Below are 6,227 nucleotides of genomic sequence, written 5' to 3'. Positions count from 1 at the left end.
CAGCACACATAAAGAAACTTGATGACCGTTCTCGAGCACTTGTTCACCTAGGAACCGAACCAGGTTCAAAAGCATACAGACTTCTCGATCCCACCCATCGAAGGACGGTAGTGAGTAGAGACATAAGCTTTGATGAGAACAAGTGTTGGGAATGGAACGTATCAGGTGCTGATATGACCACAGAACAGCCGGGAATGTTCAAAGTAACCTTCGGAGACTACGGAAACAATGGGATACAAGGAGAAGCTGATGAAACAGAGCCAGAAGAAGAACACAGTAAGGAAGAAGAAACCCTCGTACCAACAACAACAACATTGGATCAAGACGTTGGTACAAGTAATGATATCCTTTTATGTTATACCTAATGAGTTTAGGAAATTTGATTTATATATAAGGAGATGCAAGGGTGTTGCATAACTTGTGGGATTATAGAGATCTTTGTGAGAGCTTAAGTTTTGAGTTATTTTCTTAAGCTAATAATAAGAGTTGAGTCATTCTTATTAAGATCTTTGAGTTCATAGATTGAGGATTAAAACAATAGTCAATACTAGAGAGCTAACGCCATTAGACCATTTATTCTTTACATAAGTAGTGTAACAAGTTTAGTTTTTAATATTTTAGTGGGATCAGCTGACCCCCCTCCTGTGCATGTAGATCCGCCTCTGCATATCAAAGTTACAAACACGGATAGAAAACTAAAAGAAAATTGGCTCCAGTAAACAAACAAAGAAGAAACTCAAAAATACTTTGCTAAGCAGTTTTAGTCTCTACCCCGAGGAACAATTAGCGTACGAAGATGCTGGTTAACATGTCGAAGGCCTGTAATCAGGACCAGTTTCACCTTTTTCATATATATAATAAGGGTGGAAGAAATTGAAGAGCTATTTAGTAGAGCATTTACAGCCAAAGAATGTGGGAAAAAGATTTGTGAGGTGAATTGTAACACCTAGTGTTCTTCTCGTTTCCGTATCCAGTGATTTGGAGGTGAACACTAGACGAGCGATCAAAAGTTTTAATTAAGTTCAGAAAAATTATTGACACCAAAATACTTTGATACGATTGTTCAATTCAGAACTTTTATACGTCACAGTTCAGATAAATTCGAGCCTTGGTCACAACGGATTTAACATCCCTTCCGTTGGGGCGCTGGACCCTTTTCGGAGGGATAGTTGGGAATGTGGCTGCCCAGATACAAGAGTTATAAAAAAAAAAAAAAAAAAAAAAAATTAAAACTAGTACATCTGTCAAAGTAATTCCTAAGGTATTAAAAAAAATTAAAGTATCAAATTTACATTATGTGTACTGTGTAGGTATATTACATACAAAAAAAAAAGTAGAGACGATGCATTTATTTGATTTCACAATTTGGAAAATTTAACACTTGATTTTGAAATAAAATCTTTTTTCCCAAGTAGTATTTGCAATAAAATTTCTATAAATTTGAAAATTAAAGGTTAATAGTTTTAATAGTTAAAAATTAAATGTTAAATTTATAATCTGCGTGTCAACTGATTGAACTTATACATCTCTAATAGACCGAAGGACATGATGTTAAATTCGGTTTGTTTTCTCATTTCTTAATTTTTTAACATTTAACTTTTTTGAAAACAAAATATTTTTTACTTTATTTCAAATATGAGAAAGACTTTGAAAATTAGTCTAAGTGACAAATTTACGATACAAAAAACATATTAAACATTTACACCCTCTAACAGACCATAGAAAATTCTGTGGACAAGATGCTTTAACTTAGTTTGTTTACAAAATATTGAAATTTATGGCCTAGGCATTTTCAAAAATGAAAATATTTTGTATAGTAATTAATAGCTTTTGTACTGTTACTTTTATTTGTGAAAAAATAAAAAAAATTAGTGTTAAATCTGAAAATATTTTGTATGGTTACTAATATTTTTTATTTTTACTTTTCTTCAAATATTTTTATTATGGAACAACATATTTTTTTTACTTTAATTCAAATATGAAAAACTTTGAAAATTAGCTTAAGTGAAAAATTTACAATATGGAAAAACATATTAAACCTCTACAACAGTAACAGACCACAGAAAATTCTATGGACATGATGCTTAGCTTGGTTTATTTTCAACATACTTAAATTTATCACTTAGACTTTTTCCAAAATGAAAATATTTGTATGGTTAATATTATTTGTGAATATTTTTAGATGTTAGTGTTAAATCTGAAAATATTTGGTATGGTTAATAATACCTTTATTTTTACTTAACTTAACTTCAAATATTATCATTATGGAACAAAATATTTTTTACTTTACTTCAAATATGAAAGACTTCGAAAATTAGTCTAAGTGGCAAATTTACAATACAAAAAAGCATATTAAACCTCTATACCACTAACAGACCACAGAAAATTCTATGGACATGATGCTTTAGTTTGGTTTGTTTTCGACATTATTTGTGAAATTTATCATCTAGACTTTTTCCAAAATGAAAATATTTTGTATGGTTAATATTTATTTGTGAAAATATTTAAAGTTTAGTGTTATATCTGAAAATATTTTGTATGGTTAATAATACCATTATTTGTGATAATATTAAGAATTTGGTGTTAAATCTGAAAATATTTGGTATGATTAATAATACCTTTATTTGTGAAAATATTTAGAATTTGATTTTAAAATCTGAAAATAAAAATTGAAAGCAAAACAGTTTTCAGAAAAAAAAAACATGTGCGGCATTGTTTTCCAAAGTCTGTATCTTCTTGGGCCAAGACTTCGATCTCGAAGAAATTTCATCATCTATCTTTGACAAGAGAGATGAGATGCTTTCCTCATATCGAAAGGTTCTGAGATGAAGATAAGAGAAATTAACCTCCTCTCTGTACTACATTTCGCAAGGAAATTATAAAAAAAATTAAGGAAGACTCACCAATCACCATCACCATCACCAGGGACTTGGAGACAAGCCAGAATTACAAATGTTGCTCTCTCTCTGAACACATATCCTTGAAGCTTCCTCCTTAGTTTTTTAACTTGCTCTCTTCCTACTACTACCATCGTCATCACCTATAATTTCAACAATCATTAATCAAAACCTCATTCAATTTACAAAAAACCCACCTCTAAAAATCAAAAATAGGAAAATCTAGGGGTTAATATTAGAGTTATAACCGGTTATTAGATACTGGTTTATGTTGGTTTAGTTTCCTTTAGCTTAACCAGCTACTATATATATTGAACCACTTGTACAGTTACAGTTTGAGCTGAATAATACATTTTTTTACATTCTCATAACAAACTTCTCGATCTTCATCTTCTCTCTTTCACTTTCGATTCACCATCTTCATATCATCTAATATGGTATCAGAGCTATGTTTACTTGAACATTGCTTAAAAATCATCATAAGTTTTCTCCTCGCGCATCTCTTTGTGTTTTTTTTGGATATCCTCAGGGATACAAGGGTTATAAAGTGTTTTATCTTCATACTGACATGGTTTCTATCTCGCGTAATGTTGTTTTTCATGAAACTAGCTTTCCATTCTCTGAAAACCTTCCTTCACCTAATGATGATATCTTTGGTCAACATGTTCTTCCTTACCTGTTCCTGATTCTCCTTTTCCAGCCTTTTTTTTATCTTTGTGATAATTCCTCTCCATTTCTTGAGGAGACATTTGTTCCTCCCCGAGTTCCTTCTTCACCTCTCACTTCTTCTGATACTACCAACTCTTCTTCTCGTGATTCATCACCAATCCCTGAAAATTTTCCTAACACACGTAATAAAAGGCAAACTTAGGCTTCTGCTTATCTTGATCAGCACTACTGTTATCTTCTTAATCAAACACCATCCTTTCCTGCTCACCCTAATCATACTACATCTTACCCTATTTCGGCCTTTCTTTCATATGATAAGTTTGATGCTTCTTACCGTAATTTCCTTCTTTCCATAACCACTGTTACTGCTCCCAAAACCTTCCATGAGGCCATTTTACTTGATGAGTTTAAGGGTGCTATGAAATCTGAAATGGATTCACTAGAAGGTACTGGTACTTGGTCCATTTGCCAGCTGCCTCTAGGGAAGCATCCTGTAGGGTAAATGGGTTAATACCTAAAAATTCAATTCTGATGGAACCATTGAACGCCCTAAGTCTCGCCTTCTCACTAAAGGGTATACTCAATTAGAGGGACTGGATTACCTTGATACATTTTCTCCGGTGGCCAAATTAGGCACTTTCCGGTTGCTTTTGAGTCTTGCAACTGCTAAGAATGGGTCAATCCAGCAGTTAGACATCAGCAATGCTTTCCTAAATGGTGATCTTGATGAGGAGATCTACATGACAATTCCTCAAGGCTACACTGAGCTAACTGGTCGCAATCCTCCTACTAATTTTGTTTGTCGTCTCCAGAAATCATTATATGGACTCAAGCAGGCGTCTAGACAGTGGAACCATAAGCTTATTGCTGTCATTGCATCTGAAGGATTTGTCCAAGCTCCTTTGGGTCATTCTCTTTTTGTTCGACGTTCCGAGTCTTCATTTCTTGCTTCACCTGTCTATGTTGACGACATCCTCATTATGGGAGATAATGATGAGGCTATTGACGCTTTTAAGACTTCTTTGAAGACGGCTTTCAAACTCTGAGATCTTGGCAATGCAAAGTATTTTCTTGGATTTGAGATAGCACGTAATGAGACTAGTATTTCTATTAATCAGCTCAAGTATACCTTGGAATTACTTCAGGATGCTGGTTATCTTGGCTATAAACTTGTCTCTGTTCTGATGGAACCAAACTTGAAGCTTTCAGATAAGTCGGGTGATATTCTTTCTGATCCTTCAGTATTTCGGGAGATTGTAGGCAAGCTCCTATATTTAACGCACACACGACCTGATATTACTTATGCAGTACATAAACTTAGTCAATTTATGTCTGCTCCTCGTGTGGATCATCTAAAGGCTGCTCAACATGTTTTACATTATTTGAAGAATGATCCAGCTCAAGGTTTGTTCTACTCAGCATCCTCTTCCGTTAGCTTGACATCTTTTTGTGATGCTGATTGGACGTCTTGCCCTGACTCTCGCCGGTCTACTACTAGCTATTGTGTTTTCTTGGGAGAATCTTTTATCTCTTAGCGTGCAAAGAAGCAACCAATGGTATCTCGCAGCAGTTCAGAGGCTGAGTACCATTCGATGGCAGATACAACATGCGAGCTTATCTGGCTAGTTTATCTACTTCGGGATATACATTGTCCTCTTACTGGTCCTGCTACATTGTTATGTGACAATCAGTCGGCATTGCATATTGCGTCTAATCTCGTCTATCATGAGCGCACCAAACACATAGTGATCGACTGTCATGTGGTTCGTGAACGGATACAGAGCGGTTTCTTGAAGACCATGCATGTGAAGTCTGCACATCAACTTGCGGATATTTTCTCTAAGGCAGTACAACCAGCTATGTTTCATCACTTGACACTCAAGATGGGTCTTCACCATTTATTCATTCCATCTTGAAGGGGGGTATTAGAGTTATAACCAGTTATTACAATCTTGTTTAGGTTGGTTTAGTTTCCTTTAGCTTAACCAGCTACTATATATATTGGACCACTTGTACATTTACAGTTTGAGCTGAATAATACATTTTTCACATTCTCATAACAAACTTCTCGATCTTCATCTTCTCTCTTTCATTTTCGATTCACCATCTTCATATCCTCTAATAGTTACCTATTTTCTCTTCATCTTGTGCTCCTCTATAGCTGTAGTCTGTAGATGTGTGGAGCGGTGAAACAAACGGTTTGTTCATATCATATATGCACGGCTCAGTGGAATCCAGTGCAAGCCAATAGATCCTTGTTTAACCACCAATCCTAATAACATCACTTTCCTTCAAACTCAACTCAAGCATCTGGCTAACCCATGACCCAATGCACTAAATGGAAGAAACAAATCCAGTCAACAACCATAAACGCATACAAAGAGTGTTGAGATGAGATCAATATATGGGAAGAGAAAGACATGAGGAGTTGAGTATGATGAAGAGGCCGTACATGACGTAGTAATACTAGTTACCCGAGTAACTTACCAAGGGTAAACCAAAGTTACCCTAGTAATACTAGTATACTAGTTATACTAGTTACCCGAGTAACTTTGGATGAAGAAGAGAAGCCCTATTCCCGTAGCTAAGGGATCAGACCGTTGCAAGGGAAGAGGAGGCGCGTGTGACAGGCTGGAGAAGAGCTGGATAAAGCAAAATGAG

At 35.0% G+C, this 6,227-nt stretch overlaps 1 long non-coding RNA gene across 1 annotated transcript in view; it reads right to left on the bottom strand.

Moving 5' to 3' along the window:
• Positions 1–2,711: 2,711 nt before the first annotated feature.
• The window catches only part of LOC106341505, a 9,546-nt gene continuing 6,030 nt past the window's right edge, over positions 2,712–6,227 (bottom strand). Inside the window, exons 2-3 of the long non-coding RNA XR_001269662.1 lie at positions 2,904–3,040; positions 2,712–2,820 (exon numbers count right to left, since the gene is read on the bottom strand). This is a non-coding gene — a long non-coding RNA (uncharacterized LOC106341505). The remainder of the gene's footprint in view (positions 2,821–2,903; positions 3,041–6,227) is intronic.

Source organism: Brassica oleracea, chromosome C4, assembly GCF_000695525.1.
Source record: "Brassica oleracea var. oleracea cultivar TO1000 chromosome C4, BOL, whole genome shotgun sequence".
NCBI classification, from domain to species: domain Eukaryota; kingdom Viridiplantae; phylum Streptophyta; class Magnoliopsida; order Brassicales; family Brassicaceae; genus Brassica; species Brassica oleracea.
The sequence above is the reverse complement of the archived record's forward strand: the minus strand, read 5'-3'. Positions and strand labels throughout refer to the sequence as shown.